Here is a 25260-nt window from a genome sequence, read left to right as displayed (position 1 = left end):
TCTGCGGGAAGCTATTTGATCTTGATTTGAACGCTGTGCTCAATACTATGTAGCAGCTTTTTTCTTCTCTGAGCAATTACTGTCTGCAAGTTGTTGTCAGCAAGACACACAAGTTCTTCACAACCTTCAGACCAAGGAATATCGACAGGCTGCCCATTGAAATTGAGCTGTGTTGTAGAGTCCACAGGGATCCTTGCTGCACTAGCACTCTTTGAAATACGTCAATGCCGGCATCCTTGGGCTTCAGCTGCCAGCAGTTTGTTGACCCTTAAGTCTGAGGCTGGTCAATACTCAGGTGTTTGTATTGACAGTGGTATTGACAGACTTCTTATTGCAGGGTGAGGATGGGACAGGTAATTGTGTACGTTGAAGCTCTGTAAAGATTCACGGAGAGACCTTCACTTTAATATTGACAAGGTAAATAGAGATGGTAAATGGAGAAAGTGCTTGTGGCAATCATACGTAACCCTTTCTTTCAGCAGTGATTGATTCCTTTCTTGAGCTGCATCTCGTGGGCGCCTAAAAGCAAAATATACCTATTTTAAAGGTGGTTGCCATTTGTATGTGTGAATGTTCAATAGAATTTTCTAAAAAGTATTTAGAAGTGCTGCTCATGGCAGAGGCAAACGCCGGGTTTTATGGCGTCAGTAAAAAAAACAACTGATGCAGTAATCCTGCTGGTGGTATGAATAGTGTTTTATAAAGGATAAAATGGTTTCTTCATGCTGTAAAATAACATTTCACCTGAAATGAAGTTAGTTGCATCAACCACATATTGGGCCTGATTTGGACGCAGTGCCGATATTTGCGCAAATTGTCAATGCAGAGCATGTGTTCGACGGTGTGCATGCACAGAGGTGCGGTTGAGATTGAGACATACTGACTCAGTAATGTACTGGGCATTCCTGGGCAGCGACTGGGAGGTGGCTATTGCAGAGATGCACTGTCTTATGGGAGTGTTATGGGAGTGTCAAGGGAGTGTAGCTGAGGTGGTTGCGAACTCAGAGCCTGATTCAGAGATGGATGGTAATGCGATCTCAGCTACGATTTCATATGGAATAGTCCCACACATCACCTGAGCATAAGGACGCCCACTGCTGCCTTCTTATCTGCGTACAATGATGCTTATCTGCGGAAATATCTTGTGCTTGTGGCAGGTCTGACCAGCCGCAGACTCGGCAGAGAGCTCTCCTGCTGTGTATGCAATCGCAGTGTCAAATTTATGCATGCCCATGAAATGGTGTTCAATCGGACAGGCACGCCTGTGTTTTTCTGACCACCCCCTGTTACCACCCCCAAATGCTTATAACCCGTCACTCACTTTGCAATGGATTACTCTTTGCGTCCGTAAGCGCAATGCAATCGCTGCGCACATGCGCAGTGTGGCTAATACCATGCGTGATGGCAAACAATCGCTCAATCTGTGTAAATATCAGCATTGCGTAAATCTCTGAATCAGTCCCTCTGACCCTTAGGGCTCTATTTACTACATCCGCATTGGTAATGCAGATTGTAGTGTGATATTACCGACTGAGGCCCTGATTCAGAGCGGACGCTCTGACAGAGCGCTCGCTCTGAATCAGGGCCATCCCCCCTACTTTTTGGAGTGGCCAAAATGATGGTTGCGATGGTCAAGACCATCGCGACCATCGGGCTTGCGATGAGACCCTTGCGGTAGGGTCTCACTGCCGCAAGCCCTGGAGTGCTTTTGGCTCTATCAGAGCCAAAAGCACTCCCACTGACATCACTTGTGATGTCAGTGGGGCCGGCCCCAGACGGTAGGCGTTCCCATGGGAACGCCTCCATCTGGGCAGCCACGGTTCCACCACGCCCACCAAAGGGGGCGTGCTGTCAATCAGCATCGACAGCAAGCCCCCTTTGGTGCGACACCCATAACGACGGCTTGGCCGTTGTTATTCGGGTCTCGCGCATGCGCACGACGGAGCCGCCTCCGTCGTGCGCCTGCACACTTGGGAAACATCGCATGCACACTTGAGCTTGCGAGAAAGCTCTGTCCCTGCGAATCCCCTCCGCACACTAGTCACGGTATTTTCGCAAAAAATACCGTGACCAGTGCCCCACGCATGCGCTGACCAACCGTCGCTCTTAGCCCCCGGCGCTAAGCCCCACCCCTGCAATCGCGGACCCCCCCGCGACCCCCCCTCTCCCTTAATTACACTTACCTGCATGATCCGGGCTGCGGTGATGTCTTCCATGTCCTCCAGTCAGGTGATATCCCATACTGCACTGGGATCCGATCACCTGATGACCTGGCCGCAGTGCAGCATAGGAGACCAGCTGACCGGAGGGAGGACATCACCCGGAGCCCCGACCACTGGTCCCTGGAGTCAGGTAAGTAAATTTTTATTTCTTTTTTACACTGTATCAGCGTGTGGTCTGTTTAGATCACACAGCTGATTACTGGGGCCGACTTCCGGCTCTGCTCTCCCTGTTGGAGTAGGGCAGGAGTCCGGTAACCGAGGGAGACCCTGGATAACGCCACCTCCAGATTACAATTATGGGAAATGCGATGTGCCTACTAAAAATAAGTGATACTTAGGGTTGGAGTAGAATTTTACGAATTCTACTTCAATTGCCCTAAAGTAACTGTAGGTGAAACTAAAATAATATGAAAAGGGTGTGAAAACACCCTTTTTCACTTTATTTTAGTAAAAATAATGTTAATAAATAGAGCCCTTAATCACTTACTTTGGAGGCCATACTCTGACGAAGAATCTGCACCCAGTATAGGGCAGGTGTACATTTCGACAGTGCGTCTGATGGTAAAGTCTAAAGATACACCAAGTGGGCTTCCCAGCCCTTGCACATTCAGAGCCTGATTCAGCTTGGATCTCAGTTGCTTATACGCATGCAATCGGCCGATTGTTGCGTACTGTGCATGCATACGCATCGCAGTGCGCATGCGAGAGCCGACCACTGTGACCGTGACTGCGATCGCAGAAACCACGCAGACCCATCGCAGAGTGATTGGCAGGAAGTGCTGTTTGTGGGTGGTGAAGGGGGGTGGTCGGGCGAACTCAGGCGTCCGATGTTACTCGATGTTGCCGATTATTTCGCTATGTTACCAAAGTATACGGATGTGAGTAAGGGGAAGTGGGCGTCCATATGCCAGGCTGCGATCGCAATGCGAATGCAATTGCAAATATTTACATATCATCGCTGATATTAGCAACTGCGTTGTGTGTGTGTAAGCAGAATAGCAATCCTTCTTGAATCAGTCACAGACTACGATGATAGAGCATTTGCAGCAGCATGCAACTATGAATCAGCCCCTGTGTGTGTTCCAGGTAAGTGCAACACTGTAGTAATTATGCACCAAGTTATGTACATTTACAATAGAGACGGCAGTATTTGTAATAATATTGTACCATTTGGTCGATGCCGCTAACTGGACTGCAACTAAAATGCTCCTGTTTTAGGTTTCCATGGTTACCTAGTGTGTTTGAGCCCTTTGAACAAATATAGTAAACTTAGAAATTTACTATCACAGTGAATATTACTTATACTGTAGGCATGCTTTGTGAATGACTGCCAATCTGCAAAAAGCAACTCAGCTTGTGCAGGGGCTACTGACAGGACTGGAGGACACACAGACAGGACTGGGACATAGACTCAACGACAAGGACAGACGGAAACACAAGCTGGACTGAGGGACAGATGCACTGACAGTGCTGGGAGACAGACTAAAGGGGCATATCCACTACACGATTAATGAACGATTGAACGATAACATCGTTATCGTTCAATCATTAATTATACTGTGCAGTGGATATTGTGCCCACACTAAACGATATGTCGTTCAGTCCCGGCACCTTCCCTCATCCCCAAACCTGCGCAACCTGATGATATCATCATGTTGGACAGTAGCTTCAGGCGATGACAGATGCCGACAACGACCAGCTGGAGCGCGCATTGCTGGTCATTCCCGGCATATACTGCACGATATTGTGGATGATTAATGATATCGCTAACACCACACTGCAACCGCAATTGCAGGACCATTGTGGCACATGTGCACTGCAGCTCCGGCGTAATAAAAACTCCAGTCATTTGCTGCCGAATCGGGACGGCATTCGGTTCTGAATCAGGCCCAGAAACACAGTACATTTTGACAAACAAACAGTGATGGAAGACAGGCTTACTTGTTGAACAGACACTCTCACAGTCTGGAAAACAGGCTAACAGGACAGAAAGACACACTGACAGTGCTCACCCTTTTTCCCTTGCAGGTCAGGCAGCCACAGATTATCTTCTTACTGTACATGAGCTATGTACTGCAAACCTCCTGATGACATAAAGCACACACGCATCACATGATTGGTCTTTTCTGCTTCCTGTAAGAATAGCCATTGTTTGGTTAACTATGCATGGTGCCATCAGTAGTAAACACAAGTAACATGAAACTGTTGATGGGGACTGGCCAGTGGTTTACACCCATCGATGGCTGTCCCTGCTGTGGGGAATGCTGGGTGGCAGGCCAATCAGGGAAGGGGTGCTGACATAAGGGGCCCACCAGAAGGCAGGGCTAAACTCTGTCCTGCCGATGCAGAAAAAGGAAAAACAATGCTACATGATCTCACAACCATCAATGGTGGAGAACCATTGGATCTCTGCCATCAATGGCAAAACCATTGACCATCAGTGGGTTGTTACCACTGTAGCAAAAAGGAGGGGTCTCTCTGTTGCTGGATCTCGCTGCTGCCTTTGTGAAAGATGCACTGTAACTCACTGTGCAGGGTGCACAATCCTGTTCTATTAAATAGAACATTAAGCATCTTCAGGTCTAACTAATATTGATTCAGGTATGGCCATTGGTGGAGCGTTATCAAAAATTTGCAAGGATTTCCACCATTGTTTCATTGAATGAATTGTTCATGGTGTGCATGTACAGATGATCAAGCTAGTTTTGTGCATGTGCAAAGGAGTACTGCTGCTGAGACAGTGTTCCGTTAACTGTGGGCGCAAGCAATGGTGGCAACAAACACAATCAAGTATTTAATCTGCAAAATCAGCGGCATTCCATTGGCCATCCCTATGTTGGCCTGCCCCCGACCTCGTATGCGGAGTTATATATACAGTAGTTACAGTCCACAGTTAACTCCAGCTGAAAGTGAAAGGTTTTCTTTTGTAAAAATTCACCTATTGACGATTAAAACCATGAGGTTCTCCTAGCAGTGCCATTCATGGACTATCATCTTCACCAAACACTTCATTTAGCTGTGAGAAGGGGGCTCTCACATAGAGACATCATTATTAAAGCAGGCTACAGCTAGATAAACCTGCGGTGCATGCCGTCCATCTAAACAAATGGCATTTGTACAGCTCATCCGTATCACACCATGTTTATAAATGATCCATCTAGTCCACTGAAAATATGCTGTACAGAGATATTACTCATTCACCCTGGTCCTATGGAGTTTGCATTATAATTTCCTGAGTAAACCCACACAAACACAGGACACAAACTCCATGTGTATGGTGCCCTGGTCAGAATGAAACTCATGGCATACAGCAGTAAGTAAATCATATATGTTACTAATAAAACAATAAAAAACAAAATAGTTACCTTTTTATTATAATATCTCTCTCTCTCTCTCTCTCTCTCATCTCATAAAGTGCCTGGTTTAGTGGTCTGTCTGTCTGTTCGGGCTAATCTCTTGAACCACTGAATCTTGATGGGGCTTTCACTATTCTATACAGAATTGGTCAAGGAAGATTTAGGTGTATGAACCATTCATCTGTGACAAAAGGGAAGCACAACAGTGCCGATTTTAGTGAAGCAAGTTACTGAAAAAAATATTGCATCAAGCTGTTGTATAGGAGCCGGCCAGGGCGCTGAAACAGCAAGACGGCATCTGAAACTAAGGCTTGGAATGAAGCAAGTCACAGAAAACACTGTTGTGCTGTGTGTGACTGATTGCTGCTGCCGGGCTGAAGACTGCGCTCTGATTGGCTTTCTGAGACAGTGTAACTGGCTGTAGGAAAGTGCCCTGTTGCTTAGCAGCAGCTTAGAGAGGGGAGGGAGTCAGGTACTGAGCAGGCTCATGTCTGAGGCAGAAAGAGGGTCTCATTCAGACCAGCTCGCAAGTGCTGAGTGCTCGCAAGCGGGTCGATGTTGAGGCCCTGCGCACGCGCAGCGGCTGCACTGCTCGTGCACAAGCCACGGAGCGAGAGAGAAATTCAAAAGGGGCGGCTGTTGATGGTGATCGACAGCTCGCACCGTTTTGTAGGCGGGGTGTGGGGTGGCTGGCCAAACGAGGCGTTCCCGAAGGAATGCCTGCCGTTTGGGGGCGGCCCCACTGACATGACTCGTGATATCAGTGGTAAACTCACTGGGGCTTGCGGCAGATGAGAACCTACCACAAGGGTCTCGTCGCATGCCCCGATGGTAGCAATGGTCTTGACCATCGCGACCATCAACCTGGCCGCTCGCTAAAGCTGTGGGTGGTCACCCACAGCTTAGCAGGCGGCCAGGAGGCCAGTTTTTTAAAAGGAAGCGGCCACCCTCATTCAGAGCAAGCGCTCGCATTTTGCGAGTGGCTCTGAATGAGGTCCAGAGAGTGAGAGACAGCCTCCAAAGAACCCATGAAGATGTCCTGATGCAGACACAGAAGCCAGGAGAGTCATAGCTATCAGGAATTAAAAACAAAAAAACACAACAACCATCGAAACACCATCAAATGATTTCCATTTGATGGTGGCAAACATCGGACCACCACCATCAAATGGTAAAAACACTATCTTTGGAACAAAAACTTTGATGGTTGGTACCATCGGATACCGATGTCCATCCCTATGTTGAACCTGCTGTCAGACTCCAGCCACCACTCCTCCACCGTGAAGTGCTCCCTCTCCAGGGTGATGTTCCCTCTCAGCCACACGCCCACGGTGAACAGGAGGCACCTCCCATGGAGGTCAGTGCTGTTCTCGGAGAGGGGCACCATGGCGAGGAAGCTCAACAGGAAGCCCAGGAAATACAGGGTACATTGTGCAAAGAAGACGTTGCTCATCGCCATGTTTGACAACTGGGTAGTGGCGTGCATGGAGGCTGCGGAAATATGCACAGGTGCCCGAGCCCCGGGGATGTGCTGCTGATAATGCTTACTGTAGCTGCAATACAAATCTCTCATCCATGATCCTCCTGCCCTTCCTAGCATATCACAGTGGCTGGCCCCCGGTTGTGGTTACACTGGGGAAATGCATTGGGCAGGATTGAGAAGAAGGAGGTTGTGGTGAGATGCAGGGGACTGTGCTGACATGGCGTAGGTTGTTATGAGATGCAGGGGCTGTGGCGATATGAAATTGCTCCCGTGCGAAGCCGGGGCAGGTCGCTAGTTTATTATATTATATGTTAGTTACCATATACGTTAGTTACCATATACTGTTATAGCTCATCATCTATGAAATTGCCATTCTATTATTAAAATCCTTGCTAACACACTATGTACAGTAATATATAATAACACTTTAGGGCCAAGAGACGTCTTACAGGAGAAGGTGATGAGAGAACCTGTCTCTGGAGAGGAACCTGTTTAACTAGAAATGCAGAGTAGGTACAGAACAGGTATTGACTTTTGCAACGAGAATACTTGGATGGATTGTCCTTAAAGGTAAATATTGAGTTTGGCTCTGCTAAGGTCAATGTTTACCTTCTGGCTCCATAAATCACAGTGATTGGCTCCACAGGATCAATATTTGCTGACTGCTGACTTCACAGTCATGTCCCTGCAGTAGCAGACAGCGCTGTGATTAGCTGCTACCGCAAGTGACGAAGACGAGGGAAGAAGGCTGGAATGAAGTACAGTCCTGTAAAATACAGAAGTGTCAGTGATGGGACAGCAGACTGCAGCTCACGGAATAAATAAAAAATGGTCTGAATTGATTGGCCACTACCATAGGTGACCATGTGCAGCTATGTACTGTATGTCTCATGTGTGGATGATCTGCATAAAGTCTTGTTAACAGTTTGCGTAAATCTTCACTTGCGGTCTAATGAGTGGTGCGACTTATGGAATATAAAAGCTTCTTTTGCTCCGTCATTCCACTCTGCAAAATGATGCTTTTGCTGAATCAATAGAGCTGGGCCCACACTACATTGCGCTGTACTGTATGGTTGGGGTAGGGCTGGTGACATGTGAGATTGCTGATGTGGATTGATCTGATTATTCTACAGAACGGATTTGAGACTTGTTCTAACCCTGACCACATGCAATACAGTTGCATAGCTACTAAAACCTATCACTATATGGGTTTTGAGCTTAATTATTACATAATGGTTTGCAATTTAAATATTCATCTACGATATTATCTTACTGGGCAGTATGCATACCCCCACGCATCGCATGCATACTGGCATAAATAACGCAGATATGCATGAACCAAATCACAAAGGACAGCTCTCCCAGTAAAACTGTCCTTTGCGATAGAAGGACTTCCGGGTGTGTGACCTATAAGTTCTTCTGCGTCTGCGTCAAGTGATACACGTGCCGCAAGGGGTGCCAGGAGAGATGCGATTGGATCCCTCCCAAGGGAATGTCGCGAATAGAAGCCCATAAACTTCTCTTGCGCAACTCCATCTAAAGATGGCGTTGTCACCGCATCCAAGTCCCGGAATGTATCTCATTCTGGGGCTTTATGCATGCGCAGTGAGCGGCCAAACCTCCAAAAACGTCATTTTCAGAGGTTTGACCCAAAAAAAATGCAATAGTGCATTCCGACCACTGTATACAAATGGCAAAATACACATAGATAGAATTGCACCCAGTATGAACAATAAGAGAAAATGGCGCTGTGCAGTTTGCTACTATTTCATGGGGCACTCCCTGACTTGCCAACTATCCCAAATATGGGTACAGATATGGCACACGATGAAATACAGTACTTGTGCACCAACTGTTTTGTACTTACTGAGAAAAGTTGTTTAGAAAAACGAGATGCACATCCCTCTCATACAGGGTAATGTGATCTGTTTAACATCTTTTGGAAAGTTTGAGAGATTGCAATGACGGGTTCTGTCCTGCCAGTGTCCTTGTGCATGCAGGAGATCAGTCTGTGCACTCTCATAGCTTTTCCATAGGATAGAGCGGCTGACGCCATCTGAAGATGGTGTCAGCTATGGGAGACAAGCTCCAACAATGGAAGCTTTTTCTAACCTGTTAAATTGGACCAGACCACTGTCCCTACTGAGAAAAATGGGGGCCGCGGTCTGCAGTGTTAGTTTGCCCAACACAGAAGCTAAGACTACTAGGCCATGCTTGCCGACCTTTGGGCTGCCCCCTTTGGGAGGGTGCAGCCATATTGACACTGTGGGGGGCGTATCACTGCAGAGGTAGGCGGTGCTCGGGGCATGGTGATATGATTACTGGCAGAGGGCGGGGCCATGAGGATGCGATTCTTCCGGATTTTTGGGAGCCTCCCGGTCGTTTTCGGTAAAGTAGGCAAGTATGCTCTAGGCTCTTCCTAAATAGGCAGGTTACTTAAATAATGTGGAAGCTGATGTGTCTGCTTGCTTTAGTTTAATTAATAGGCCCTTATATTTATTTATTAAATAAAGTTCAGAATCACTACTGAAGTTAGGAAGGAAAGCATAGTATTTTTGCAGCAGCAGATAGATGTACGATGCAATGCACAATGATTAGGTTCCAAAAGAGTCATATTTACTGTAGCAATCTGTACTGAATAGGATAAGAGCACATAGCAAGCCTCAGAATACTGCAAACATTCCTATTTACATGCTCCATGTTGGGTTTGGCAGCTAAAGTGGAAGTACAAGTCATTTATACCAGGAATAGAAAGGCATTCTACTACAGTGGTGTAAGGGGCTGTAGTAACTGGACATTACTTAGGGCCAGTTAATCTGCCATCACATAGTAGTAAGTAAATTGATTTAAGGCTTACGTGGGCTGTAACTATGAAATAGAAAGGGGTGGCTTTGTAAGGGAAGGTTTGCAGGTTATTTACAATATACATTAAATAAGTAGATGATCTAATGTTGAAATGTGAATTGACAGTGTCATTTTTAACTTTTTCCGCAGTAAAATTAGTCATTTAATTTAAATGAGTGAACGAAATGCTATAACAGAAATTTATTATGAGTGAGATATACTGTAATCCAACTTAGCAATTTATCTTGTTAAGAAAGTGCTTAGTTTTGATAACATGTATTGACTTTTATGAGTTATGTGGCTCCTTTCCATAAATTATTTACCAAACAGAACTTAGGCCCTCATTCAGAGCCGCTCGTTAGCGGCAGTACGCTCGTTCCGAGCGATGTTTGCACATCTGTGCATGCGTACGCTTTTTAGTACGCATGCGCGAACCAGTCAGTGCGGCCGAAAATCGTTTGTACGCTATATAGCGAGTGCCTGCTTTTTGAGTGACAGAATGAGGCGTATGTGGGTGGTAACAGGGGAAGGTGCTTGAAAATGGGGAGTGGAGATCCGAACGCAGGCGTGCTTAAAGGTCAAAACGGGCGTTTTATGGGTGTGTATATTTAAAACAGCAGCGTCATTGACCACGTCACTGGGTTATTTTAGAGCCAGAATTGCTCGCAAATTTGTGGTAGCAAACACCAACCACAAGAATAGCGAGCAGTTCATACGCTGGTCGATGTACTCGATTAATCTAATAAATAGCGGACATGACGTAGGATGCGTGCGGCCAGGGGGCGTTTTTAACAAATAAACGAGCGTATGTTTTGCTCGTTCGTTCAGACTTAGAGGTGTGAACAGACTGCAATGTGCGTACGGATCATTTGAATAGCCACCCCTTGTTTTTAAACGAACGACCGCAAATAGCGAACGGCTCTGAATGAGGGCCTTAGTTCCTGCTGCCTAAGGAATGACATGGCGTGAACATATAAAGAACTGTTACAAAATCTAGATAAATAATAATTGACTTATTATTACTGTAGCTAATAACTGTTTCAATGTAAATTATTGTTCGATATCACAAGTTGATAAACGATGTCACTCATTGCTGCAAACACCTGTGGACAGCACGAATAGAATACTTATGTTTAGGATTCCGACTAGGCAGTATTATTCTATCAGCTCTAATCCCAGCAATTGTATAGTCAGGATTGTAACCAACACAGATATGACTCAATCCACTTATATTTATATTTCTAATTGTAATAATAATGACCTGATTATGGGGGAAAATGATTATAATTTTCTTCCCCTATGGTCTACTGTATCGGGAAATGGTTGGGAGAGGGGTGCTTGTATATGACTGTGGAGAGGGCATGCCCTGCGTTACATTCCCGAGGTGGGTTTCTATATTCCTATGCTCTGGCCTACCAAATAGGTTTATTTGCAGGAAAGAAAACACTTGTAAAGAACACTGAATGTTCTGCGTTTTCATTTCCATTAGTACATGTTTTAAATAGACCGTTTTACTAATCTATGTTCCTGCTGCTGTTATCCAGTAACGCTAATACCATTTCTTGCCAATGGATTTTTGTGTCTTAAATATATTATTTTACATTTACATTTATTGGCATTTGTGCATTTTCTACCTTCTCAGCTTTTCCTCTAATTTCCCTAAATCATTATTCAATCTATTTACCCCTACAGGAACATTAACCCTGTGATTAATCTTTTCTGTCTGCCTTGGGGAGCACTTACCTTCATCTATAGATCTTTTCTTACATCACTAATGAGAAAATAGGAGACATAAGACTTGGGAAGCCAGTGAATCATTATTGAGTCATTTCCATGTTGAGAATGGTGTGATCATGTAGAGGATACACACAGACAGGTGAGCACCTATAGGTGACAGTGTAAGAACATTTATCCTTCACAATGACTGGTTCCGGCTACTCGTCTGTGGCACTGTAGAGCATTAAATGTCCCCCCTTGATAGGTTTGTCTGTCAGAGGGCATGGGGACTGTAATTAACAAACATTCACTGACAAAGTAGCTAATTTGTGATGTTTTAATAACAGGGTAATTACCAGCCCATGAAAATCATCCATAGTATTTAGTAATTACAATCAGCTGGCTGTCGCAGAAACTATTAACATCGCTTCACAGTAACTGTTTCTCACTGTAGGATTTACCTTTATTCATTTGTGCGATGAGTATTTTGAGGTTGTCAGTAAAACACAGGGGTTTATTTACTAGTACAGGCACAGAATTACAGTGTGGGGTAACGCATAACAGCCAGTGGGATATTTGCTTAATTTAGTCTGCATTGCACTAAATCAAACACATCTAATTGTGTAATGTCAGATGATCACACCATCACCAAAACACCAATATTCCATCAATTCTTTCCACTGACAGCAGCCCCTTTCCATAGAGATAAATAATGGGCCAAAGACAAAGGGCCTGATTCAGACTCGCGAGCGGGTTGATGGTCCTTCACTGCGCATGCGCGAGACCCGGCCAGCGACGGGCGCTCCGTCGCTACGTGTCTCGCACCAAAACGGGGAAGCTGTCGATTGTGATTGACAGCTTGCCCCATTTTGGAGGCGGGCAGGGGGCGTGGCTGGCCAAACGGAGGCGTTCCCGAGTGATGTCAGTGGTGAGCTTCCTGCTCTATTAGAGCCGAAAGCTCACTGGGGCTTGCGGGAACGAGACCCTACCACAAGGGTCTCGTCGCAAGCCCTGATTGTCGCGACTATCACCTGACCGCTCGCTAAAGCTGTGGGTGGATACCCAGCACAGGGTCTCCGTGCCATCACATTACCCAGGCTCAAAATAGTCAGCTCACAGCTGGAATTCCTCGGAAAGTAGGGACCCCCCAAAAAATAGGTGCCCCCCTCCCAAGGTACAACCAGCTATTCCCCACACACCTGGTGGCGGTGCATGCAGAATTAATGGTGAAATACTAATATTGTTATTTACAGGCAGACTATAGGTCCCAGCAAGCCTGCCCCAATATGCAGGCACTTCTGGAACAACAAGAGCCAGCATGCCCGGACATTAAGAGCCTGCTGGTACCATTAGAATTAATGCCAGAATTCGCACACCAAAGGGGGAAGTCCTTTATTTAAAAAAAAAAAATCATACTCACCAAACCCATTGGATCGGCTCCTCTTTGGTACATGTAGTAGTCCATTGGTCTTCAGAAAACAAAAAACAACAATCCAGATCCCAAACTGACAGAACTGTTCACTTGGTACAGTACTAGCTCGTAATGGCAGGCTATTGCCGGTCACTGTCATTGGAGTGAATGTGGGAAGCGCTGAATGGCTGAGAGTGGCTCTCCCACGCTCTCAGCCAATCAGCACTTCCCCATTTGATGCAACAACCAATTGACATCAACGTCGGGTTTCAATTGAAACTGAAACACGGATGATAAATATCCATTTTTTTAAATCTGTAAATGATAGCAATAACCAAAACCGACCTTTAGTGAATTGACCCCCTGTACTCTGTTGCCTCCAGGATTTTTGTACATGTAACGGTAATTACTACTCAGATATAAAGAATAGGCAACAAGTCTCTTCTACCTGACAGGACATTACAGAATTAGCTGGCAAAGGCAAAGCCAAATGAAGTATGGTCAGGAACCAGAATAGCAGCGACAATATAAAAAGTTAAGGTCAGTTAAATTAAATGAGTTTATTCAAAGTCCAAAGTACAGACAAAGTGCCTGATTCATTACAGATCGCTATTGCCATCGCAGCTGCGATTACGCATGCAGTTCTGCAGCGAAAATAAGCTAATGTTCTCAACTGCTCAGCCAGCATAGAGATGCCCACTACCGCTTTCTCACATCCATAATACCTCGCAATCCTGCGTATACATCGGCCTGTCAGGCAGAATTACAGCTGGTCTGATCTGTCTCAGAAATTGCAAGTCTCGTCGCACGCAATGAGTACTCATGCTGCGTATGCCGTCGCAGTGGCTTATTTATGCACGCCCAGGAAATGGTGTTCAAATTAGGGGTGAGCGGGTTCGGATTTCTAAAATCCGAACCCCCCCGAGCCCCCCCGATCCGAGTCCGATCCGAGTCAGGCTCGACTTTTCCCGCCTGACTCGGATCTGAAATCGAGGCAAAACGTCATCATCCCGCCTTCCGAGTCTCGCGGGTTTTGGATCCTATATAAGGTACCCGCGTCGGCGCCATTTTCTCACTCGGCTGTGGACAGTGAAGAGGGAGGGTGGGAGTTAGGGCTGTGTAGTGTAGTGTAGTGTAGTGCTGCTGTTGTCCACTACTTCAAAGTCCATAGGGGCTGGCTGTGTTGTGCTGTGCTGCTGTTGTTAATAGGGGCTGTGTCCACTACTTCAAAGTCCATAGGGGCTGGCTGGACTGTGTTGTGCAGTCAGTTCTCCATAGGGGCTGTGTCCACTCCAAAGTCCTGTGCAGTGTCCCAGTCCTAAAGGAGAGCTGTAGTGTTGTCCAGGGGGTGCTCTGTCCATCAGGGGCGCTCCCCCCAAGTGCTAAAAAAATAATATATTTTCTGTGTTTGTGAATTGTGTGCGCAGTAGCCGCACGTGCATCAACAAAGTAGTGCCAAGCGTGCGCCTGTGTCATAAGTAAAGGGCCGGCTGGCTTGACCGTTAAAGGGTGCTGTAACCCCCGAAAGTACACTCCAGTCCAAACCAAAAAAAAATTATTTTCTGTGTTTGTGAATTGTGTGCGCAGTAGCCGCACGTGCATCAACAAAGTAGTGCCAAGCGTGCGCCTGTGTCATAAGTAAAGGGCCGGCTGGCTTGACCGTTAAGGGTGCTGTAACCCCCGAAAGTACACTCCAGTCCAAACCAAAAAAAAATTATTTTCTGTGTTTGTGAATTGTGTGCGCAGTAGCCGCACGTGCATCAACAAAGTAGTGCCAAGCGTGCGCCTGTGTCATAAGTAAAGGGCCGGATGGCTTGACCGTTAAAGGGTGCTGTAACCCCCGAAAGTACACTCCAGTCCAAACCAAAAAAAAATTATTTTCTGTGTTTGTGAATTGTGTGCGCAGTAGCCGCACGTGCATCAACAAAGTAGTGCCAAGCGTGCGCCTGTGTCATAAGTAAAGGGCCGGCTGGCTTGACCGTTAAGGGTGCTGTAACCCCCGAAAGTACACTCCAGTCCAAACCAAAAAAAAATTATTTTCTGTGTTTGTGAATTGTGTGCGCAGTAGCCGCACGTGCATCAACAAAGTAGTGCCAAGCGTGCGCCTGTGTCATAAGTAAAGGGCCGGCTGGCTTGACCGTTAAGGGTGCTGTAACCCCCGAAAGTACACTCCAGTCCAAACCAAAAAAAAATTATTTTCTGTGTTTGTGAATTGTGTGCGCAGTAGCCGCACGTGCATCAACAAAGTAGTGCCAAGCGTGCGCCTGTGTCATAAGTAAAGGGCCGGCTGGCTTGACCGTTAAAGGGTGCTGTAACCCCCGAAAGTACACTCCAGTCCAAACCAAAAAAAAATTATTTTCTGTGTTTGTGAATTGTGTGCGCAGTAGCCGCACGTGCATCAACAAAGTAGTGCCAAGCGTGCGCCTGTGTCATAAGTAAAGGGCCGGCTGGCTTGACCGTTAAAGGGTGCTGTAACCCCCGAAAGTACACTCCAGTCCAAACCAAAAAAAAATTATTTTCTGTGTTTGTGAATTGTGTGCGCAGTAGCCGCACGTGCATCAACAAAGTAGTGCCAAGCGTGCGCCTGTGTCATAAGTAAAGGGCCGGCTGGCTTGACCGTTAAATGGTGCTGTAACCCACAAAGTACACTCCAGTCCAAACCAAAAAAAAAATTATTTTCTGTGTTTAGCCGCACGTATATATCAAATCGATATAACATAAATGGAGGACCAAACTTTCTCCGATAAAAATAAAATAGAGAAAGATCAAGAACCACTTCCTCCTAGTGCTGAAGCTGCTGCCACTAGTCATGACATAGACGATAACATGCCATCAACGTCGTCTGCCAAGGCCGATGCCCAATGTCATAGTAGAGGGCACATACAATCCCAAATGGCAAAGTTCAGGAAAATGACCTTGAAAAAGACATTTAAATCAGCTGAAGAGAAACGTAAACTTGCCAATATGCCATTTACGACACGGAGTGGCAAGGAACGGCTAAGGTCGATCCCTAGTATGTTCATGACTAGTGGTTCAGCTTCACATGACGATGGAAGCCCTCCTCCCACTAAAAAAATCAAAAGAGTTAAGCTGGCAAAAGCACAGCGAAGAACTGTGCTTTCTAAGAAGATATCACAAATCCCCAAGGAGAGTCCAAGTGTGGTGGTGGTTGCGATGCCTGACCTTCCCAGCACTGGACGGGAAGAGGTGGCTCTTTCCACCATTTGCACGCCCCCTGCAAGTGCTGAAAGGAGCACCCACAGTCCACTTGCTGATATGCAAATTGAAGATGTCACTGTTGAAGTACAACAGGATGAGGATACTGGTGTAGCTGGCGCTGAGGAGGAAGTTGGCGAGGAGGATTCTGATGATGATGTGGTTTGTTTAAATCAGGCTCCGGGGGAGACAGTTGTTGTCCGTGGGATGAAAAAGCCCATCACGGTCATGCCTGGGCAGAAGACCAAACATTCCACCTCTTTGGTCTGGCAATATTTCTATCCAAATCCGGACAACAACTGTCTTGCCATATGTACCATATGTAAAGGTGAAATAAGTAGGGGTAGGGACGTCAACCACCTAGGAACATCCTCCCTTATACGGCACCTGCAGCGCGTTCATAAAAAGTTACTGTCAAGTTCAGAAACTTTGGCTAAGACCGTAAGCAGTCCAGGGACACCTAAATCCCGTTGTCCTGTTGTATCCAAGCGCCTGCAAACCACACCGTCAACTCCCTCCTCGTCAATTTCCTCCTTAGTCAGGATCGGAAGTAGTCCTGCAGGCCATGTCACTGGCATGACTGACTCTCCTATCCGGGATTCCTCTGGAGGATCCTGCATTGCTACGCCTACTGCTGCCGCTGCTGCTGTTGCTGCTGCTGGGAGTCGTTCATCATCCCAGAGAGGAAGTAGGAACACCACTACTTTTACTAAACAATTGACCCTCCAACAGTCCTTAGCGAGGAGGATGAAGTACGACAGCAGTCATCCTGAAGCAAAACGTATAACTGAGGCCTTGACTGCTATGTTGGTGTTAGACGTGCGTCCGGTATCCGCCATTAGTGCAGTGGGATTTAGACAATTGATGGAGGTAGTGTGTCCCCGGTTCCAAATCCCGTGTAGATTCCACTTCACTAGGCAGGCGATACCGAGACTGTACAGAAACGTCAGAAAAAGTGTCCTCAGTGTCCTGAAAAATGCCGTTGTACACAATGTCCACTTAACCATGGACATGTGGACAAGTGGAACAGGGCAGACTAAGGACTATATGACTGTGACAGCCCACTGGGTAGATGTATCACCTTACGCAGCAACAGCAGCAGCGTCACCAGTAGCAGCATCTCAGAAATGCCAGCTCGTTACAAGGCAGGCTACGCTGTGTATCACCGGTTTCAGTAAGAGGCACACCGCCGACAACCTCTTAGAGAAACTGAGGGAAATCATCGCCCAGTGGCTTACCCCACTTAGACTCTCCTGGGGATTTGTGATATCTGACAACGCCACCAATATTGTGCGGGCATTACATCTGGGCAAATTCCAGCACGTCCCATGTTTTGCTCACACAATAAACTTGGTGGTGCAGAATTTTCTGAAAAGCGACAGGGGCGTGCAGGAGACGCTTTGGGTGGCCCGAAAAATTTCTGGCCACTTTCGCCATTCAGCGACTGCGTGCCGAAGACTGGAGCGCCAGCAAACACTCTTGAACCTGCCCCGCCATCACCTGAAGCAAGAGGTTGTGACGCGGTGGAACTCAACCCTCTATATGCTTCAGAGGATGGAGGAGCAGCAAAAGGCCATACAAGCCTATACATCCACCTATGACATAGGCAAAGGAGGGGGTATGCACCTGACTCAAGCGCAGTGGAGAATGATTTCCGTGTTGTGCAAGGTTCTCCAGCCCTTCGAACTTGCCACACGTGAAGTCAGTTCAGACACTGCCAGCTTGAGTCAGGTCATTCCCCTCATCAGGCTTTTGCAGAAGCAGCTGGAGAAAGTGAAGGAGGAGCTAAGACGGAGCGATTCCGCTCGGCATGTGGGACTTGTGGATGAAGCCCTTCATTCGCTTTGCCAGGATTCCAGGGTGGTCAATCTGTTGAAATCAGACCACTACGTTTTGGCCACCGTGCTCGATCCTAGGTTTAAAGCCTATGTGGTGTCTCTCTTTCCGGCCGACACAAGCCTGCAGAGGTGCAAAGACCTGCTGGTGAACACACTGTCAGCTGAAGCGGAACGTGACACGTCAACGGCTCCTTCTTCATTTTCTCCTGCAACTGGGGCTGCCAGGAAAAAACTTAGGTATCCTAAGCAACCCGCTGGCGGTGATGCAGGGCAGGCAGGACCAAGTTTGGACATCTGGTCCGGACTGAAGGACCTGGCAACAATTTCTGACATGTCTACTGTCACTGCATATGATACTGTCACCATTGACAGAATGGTGGAGGATTACATCGGTGACAGCATCCAAGTAGGCATGGCAGACAGTCCATACCTGTACTGGCAGGAAAAAGAGGCAATTTGGAGGCCCCTGTACAAACTGGCTCTATTTTACCTGAGTTGCCCCCCCTCCAGTGTGTACTCCGAAAGAGTGTTTAGTGCAGCCGGGAACCTTGTCAGCGAAAGGCGTAGGAGGTTGCTTCCACAGAATGTGGAGAAGATGATGTTCATCAAAATGAATTATCAGCTCTTCCAGGGAGACCAGCCTCCAGAACGTACAGAGGGACCTGTGGTGGTGGATTCAAGTGGGGACGAGTTAATACTTTGTGAGGATGAGGATGTACACACTGAAGAGGGTGAGGAATCGGTGGATGAGGAGGATGAGGATGACATCTTGCCTCCATAGAGCCAGTTTGTGCAGGGACACATTAATTGCCAGCTTGTTTTGTGGGGGCCCAAACGAACCAATCATTTCAGCCACAGTTGTGTGGCAGACCCTGGCGCTGAAATGATTGGTTTGTTAAAGTGTGCATGTCCTGTTTATACAACATAAGGGTGGGTGGGAGGGCCCAAGGACAATTCCATCTTGCACCTCTTTTTTTTCTTTGCATTATGTACAGTTTGGGGCCTAGTTTTTCAAACTGCCATCCTGTCTGCCACTGCAGTTTCACGCCTAGATGGGTCACGTGTTTGTGCCGCCCACTCGTGTCGCTTAGCATAGTCATCCAGCTACCTCGGTGCAACGTTTTGGACATAAAAACACTATTGTGAGGTGTGAGGTGTTCAGAATAGACTGGAAATGAGTGGAAATTAAGGTTATTGAGGTTAATAATAGCATAGGAGCAGAAAAACCTACAAATTCTGTGATTTTAGCTGTTTTTATGCTTTTTTAAAAAAAAATACAGATCCAAAACACAAAACCCAGAACCCAAAACACGGAAGGGTGGTTTTGGCAAAACCAATCCAGATCCAAAACACGAAGAAAGATCCAGATCCAAAACCAAAACACAAAACACGAAAAGTGGCCGGTGCACACCCCTAGTTCAAATGGACAGGAACGTCTGCGTTTCTCCGACCACTCCCTTATCACCCCCTCTTTCTATCTGCGTGCATAATTGCAGTGTGATCCCAATCCTAACCTGCGCACGTGCACAGCGGTGCAATACGCACCATCAGCCGATCTGAGGGCCTGATTCAGCAAGGAACGCACGGATGCAGACGCACGCACCCGTCTGCTGCGAGTATATGCTAATAAATGCATACACACGCAGAACAAGCAGACGCCTAGCACTACACAATACCACCCACTTCCCTTAACGTGCGTCCTGTTATACCATGCAAGACAGCGGAAACATCGGTAACATCGAGAAGCATCGAACACATTAGCCTAATAATGGTTGACCTGACTTCATGCAGGATTTCTGTCACTTCCTGCGTGCAACTAGACTTCACTCTTCATCTGTCGCCGCAAGGGCTTAAATATGCATGCCCATAAAACGCCATCCAAACGCACAGGCACGCTTGCGTTCGCCTGACCACCCCCCCCCTCACCACCCACAAACAGCACTTCCTGTCAATCACTGTGCTCTGGGTCTGCGTAGCCTCTGCAAATGCAGTTCCCATCGCTGAAGCTAGTTCGCACACGAACAATGCGATTCATACGCATACGCAACAATTGGCCGATTGCGTGCGTCTGCATCTGTGCATTCCTTGCTGAATCAGGCCCTGAGTACGCTGTTGCAATTGCGATCCATGATGAATCAGGCCCTAAGTTTGTGCACAGAATAATGAGCACTGAGGTAATAGCTAGTAAACCTATAATAAGCAATACATACAATATAATAGAGGTTCCCAAACTCAGTCCTCAAAGGCACTCTAACAATCCATGTTTTAAGAATATGCATGCTTGACCACAGGTGACTTAATTAGTACCTCAGTCAGTTTGATGTAACCCCCTGTGCTCACCAATGGATATCTCTAAAATCTGAACTGTTGGGTTGCCTTGGGAAACTTTGCTATATACCAAGGATATAATTATCAGGGTGCATGACACGGGCATGTTACCGATGAGGTACATAAATGATGGCAGGGTAGGAAGTCATCGGAAGTCATCAGACAAGTAAAGCCCTAAATAACTGCTGGTTGTATGGTGTGGAATATCGCACTGTGCAAATTTTCACTACAATATGTTAGAAAATAATGTCCTCCATCTTTATAGATTCATTGTCATATAGTTTTTTTCCCCAAATAAATGTTGCCGTTTGCAACTGAAGTATTATAAAAGTTACATTTAGACCATTTATATAATTCATACAATATGACCAAATACATATAAATAAATCGTTACCGTACTGAGCATTTGTGTATGGGCCTGATGCAGAGCTGGACAGAAATTGTGTGTACTGTATATTGTCCAGAACTGCGTGCATGAAAAAATGTGTACAGTATATTCACCTGTATTCAGAGTTGTAGGCACCTTGCTGTGCTCCCACCTGCTAGGCATGACTTAATTGCAAATAGTCATAATCATCAGGGCTCACCTTCCATACCCTACACTAGTAAAGATACCCATCAAAATCAACATATTTGGCCTTGCATCCATCTTTGAATAACCTACTGTAGAATGGAATGTTATGCCGGCTGTCGGGATGCCTCCTGTCAGAGTACCAACAGCGGCATCCCGTTGGTTGGCATCCCGACAGGGGTCGGGTAAGTATACTTACCCTCCCCCTTCCCCACCTAACCCTCCCTTTTTGTAGCCTAACCCTAACCCTCCCCATTCCACACCCTAACCCTCCCCGTTAGTGCCTAAACCTAAGTCTTCCCCCTACGTACCTAAATCTAACCCTCCCCCCTCAGTGCCTAACCCTAACCCCCCCAGTTGTGCCAGATCCTAACCCTCCCCCCAGTGGTGCCTAACCCTTCCCCCTAGGGTTATCTAACCCTAACCTCCCCCCCAAAACCTAACCCTAACTCCGCCATGCTCCCCAAACCAAACCTTCCCCCCCGCAGCTAACGCTAAGGGCACCCCGGATTTACCTCGTTTGGGCTGGCGTCCTTCGGTGTTCCGGCGTTGAGATTAAGATAGGCATCGGTATTTCGTTGCCTATCTTAAGCCCCTTGTCGGGATTCCGATGTCGGTATTGAGACCGCGGCCTTGTGGCCGCCGGTCTCATAACTACATCCCCTGTAGAATGACAGATTACTGCCCCTCCAGTCCAAAGGGTCAGGTCATTTAGGTGTGAGCAGGCTGAAGTACCATTGCAACGTCTGGTAACGCTGACAAAAGCACCTCATCTCGGCCCCTATGAGGCTGTGATCAAAAATCAGCGTGTCTGGGGCTACTGCAAGTGCCACAAACTGTATGCACGCAGTTACTTGTGGAGTGAGCGTAATTGAATTGACCGCTAAGTGTAGATCTGTGTGAGCTATTCCGGAGCATGTGCAACACGAATAACATACAAGAAATGCTCCACCAACTGGTGTATGTGCAATGTGGCATCAGTTCCAAAATGTTTATCCCCTGATGTAGAACGACCTGCAGGTCACACTACAGTATTTAGTGGAAGTACAGGAATCCTACTTTTTGAAACCTATGGATTACAACTTGTACAGCAGATTTCTATTTGCATATGTATTTCCTGCAGGATACTCAAGGCCCGATTCAGAGCTGCTCGCAAGCGGCCGCTCGCTCGCTCCGAGCGATGTTCACACATCTGCGCATGCGTATGGGTCGTAATGCGCATGCGCCAACCAGGCGTGCCAAACGGTCAAAATGGGCGTTTAATGGGTGTGCGTCATCGACCACGTCACTTGGTTGTCCTTTAGCCTGAACTGCTCGCAGTGATTGCAGGAAGTAAAACCTACCACAAGCACTGCGAGCAGTTCAGATGCCTTTCGATGTACTCCATTAATCTAATAAATAGCGGAGATGATGTATGATGCGAACGGCCAGGGGGCGTCTTTACAAAAATAGCGAGCGCATGTTTCGTTCGCTCGCTCAGACATAGAGGTGTCAACAGACCGCAAAGAGCGAGTGCTCAATTGAAATAGCCGGCCCCTTTTTCTGAACGACCATTCGCAAATAGCGTCCGGCTCTGAATCAGATCCTCAGATCATATACTGTATGTTCCCCCTAGACTTTTGCACCTGGTCACTCTCAAAACTTATTTATTAATAAATAATACGATTGGTGACTCTTCTCCTGGGCAGCGTATTGGTATCGCGCATGAGACTAAGTAAACAACAAAATTAGGAACCTGTAACAGTGTAGGCTCAAGTCTTCTTAATTTTCCAAGTCACATATATTATGTTATTCTCGCATTTCAAAAGTGTTCTCAAGTCTATAAAATTTGCTTTAATGCCGATGGTCAAAAAATTATCTAAGGAAATGGAACCTGTATGCACAAGCTCTCAGCTGGGCAATCACTTCACCTCAATTTTAACACTGTATGCTATACACATGTTATACATATGCTAAAAATAAAATGGAGGTCTGTGGATGGCTTTGTTCAGGACAACTTCCTGTGTCATTACCATAGAGAAGCAGCATGGAGCAAACTATAGTATGGAGCAAACTGTATTATACACAGAGCAATATTAATATTGCATTAGTAATCCAGTTGGTGGCAGAACTGTTTTAAATAAAGGAACAAAATGGGCAATTGTCCTGGGCCAACTAGGAGAATGGGCCCATTATTCCGTCCATAACTTCCTAGTAATGGTGTTGAGCAGGAGAATGTATCACAACCCCTTGATGATGTAGGACGAGCCCCTTAACTCTACTAATGTGGAGCAGTGGAAACATCAATGCTGCCAAGGAAGCTTGATACGTTCTTCTTTAAGTCAATAGTCTAAAGTTTATCCTATTATTATGCAACTCTAATGTGATAATTGCACTGGGCTCACTAATGTCTTAACGCGGCCCTAAGTAGAGAAACATCATGAATTGTTTGACGTGTAGTGGAAACATCGCACCATGGACCCAATGGAGATTTTAAGTATGTTATACATAAATATGTGATGCGAATCTGATGCTACTGTAGCTGCCATTTTTGCTAGCCTTTGCACATTACTGTACCATAATAGTATTTTTCAGAATGGTACTTGTTCCATCTTTGTGTTCCATCTACTGCTTGTAAAAGGACGTCTACAGGCAGCTCTAAAACACCAATAAATCATTTTCTTTTTTACTAGCGTTAAAATTGCCAGTAAAACTCCAGTAGGTAGTAGACCTAAAGGAGTAAGGTAATAGTGTACTCCTTTATTAATATTGATTTTTTTTTTTTTTGGTCAGATCTCATTGCCATTGTAAATTCCAGTGACAGAATTTACTCCATGTCCGTAGGCCTAGGGCTTTGCTATCCTTTAAAATGCATTAATATTTTAGATGCAGCTTGTTTTGGATCTAATATAGTAATAAACATGAGGATGCTATTGTCATATGTGTTGACTCCCAAATGGTTTTCATGGCTTAACAGAAAGAGTGAACAACAGTAAAAACCTCAGGTGCACCTATATGGTATCTTGGTTTTTAGGGGACCTACATTCTAAGCTCATTTTCTTCTTAGATTATGTAAATGTAAATAAAATACAAATAATAATAATAATAATAATAATAATAATAATAAAAAATAATAATATATTGAAACATTTTTATTTTTATGTGGCTTACCCTAGGTAAAATAGAAATAAAAAACTTTGATATTACCAATAGGAACAATTATGTATAATGGTTAAAATAAATAAATAAATTGGGTTGAATAAAAAATTAAAAACAAACTCAAAAGCTGGAAAGCCCACAGAAATGGGCCTGGTCATAGAGGTTCAAACCACCTATTTTAATTGTAACAAATAAATAGTATTGGAAAGCCATGGATTATATCATGTTCCTAAATGTATATATATGGGCAGCACAGATGGTGTAATGGTTAGCGTTACCGCCTCACAGCACTGAGGTCGTTGGTTCAATACCCACTACGGCCCTAACTGTGTGGAGTTTGTGCTTGCGTGGGTTTCCTCCGGGTACTCCGGTTTCCTCCCACACTCCAAAAATATACTAGTAGGTTAATTGGCTCCTAACAAAATTACCCCTAGTGTGTATGTGTGTGTGTGTGTGTGTGTGATAGGGAATATAGAGTGTAAGCTCCACGGGGACAGGGACTAATTCAAATGGCCAAATATTCTCTGTAAAGCGCTGCGGAAAATGTGTGTGCTATATAAATAACTGGTAATAAATAAAATAAATAAATAAATATATCAGTGGATCAAAAGGATGGATCACAAATAGTGAATGTTAATATAGTAATAACAAGGCAATGTTATGTGTTCTTTTATTGTTTTATTTCTTAGAAACTTTTATTTTATTTTATTGTGAATTGCCTTTTAGAATGTATTGAGGGAGCTGTTCATTGGCAAAAGAATTGAGTTACACCCATATTTCAAGGAAATTCAGTTCCTTAGGCATTACATGGAAATGAGGCAGTAAGTATGGGTTTATTTTATTATTATATAAAATGAAAATTAATGTTTTGTAATGTTTGTTGTTGTGCAATAACTGAGTAATGTTTTCCTATTCATGACCATGAGCAACAAAGAGGAGAGTGTCTCCGTGTCAGGAGAAGAGGAGATGGTCATCCTCACTGAGAACACAGAGCAGCGAATAGAACCATGAAGACCTGCATTGTCTGTTGGCTCATCTTTAACAACTATGGATCCATGAGCCAGGAGGTGGAATGCTCCAACAAAAGCAACATATAAGAGGCAGATTGTGGATCCTGAGTCCTCTGAGATTATGAGG

General features: G+C 45.7%; 1 long non-coding RNA gene across 1 annotated transcript; it reads left to right on the top strand.

Annotated features, from left to right (window-relative positions):
- Positions 1–329: 329 nt before the first annotated feature.
- Positions 330–25219, top strand: LOC148481742 (uncharacterized). The gene is made up of 3 exons (XR_015871852.1): positions 330–417; positions 24850–24944; positions 25050–25219. It is a non-coding gene; the product is annotated as an uncharacterized LOC148481742 (long non-coding RNA).
- The last annotated feature ends 41 nt before the right edge of the window (positions 25220–25260 follow it).

This window comes from Taudactylus pleione, unplaced genomic scaffold, assembly GCF_031769625.1.
Source record: "Taudactylus pleione unplaced genomic scaffold, aTauple2 ptg000567l, whole genome shotgun sequence".
NCBI classification, from domain to species: Eukaryota; Metazoa; Chordata; class Amphibia; order Anura; family Myobatrachidae; genus Taudactylus; species Taudactylus pleione.
This window is presented reverse-complemented; position numbering and strand designations above follow the sequence as displayed.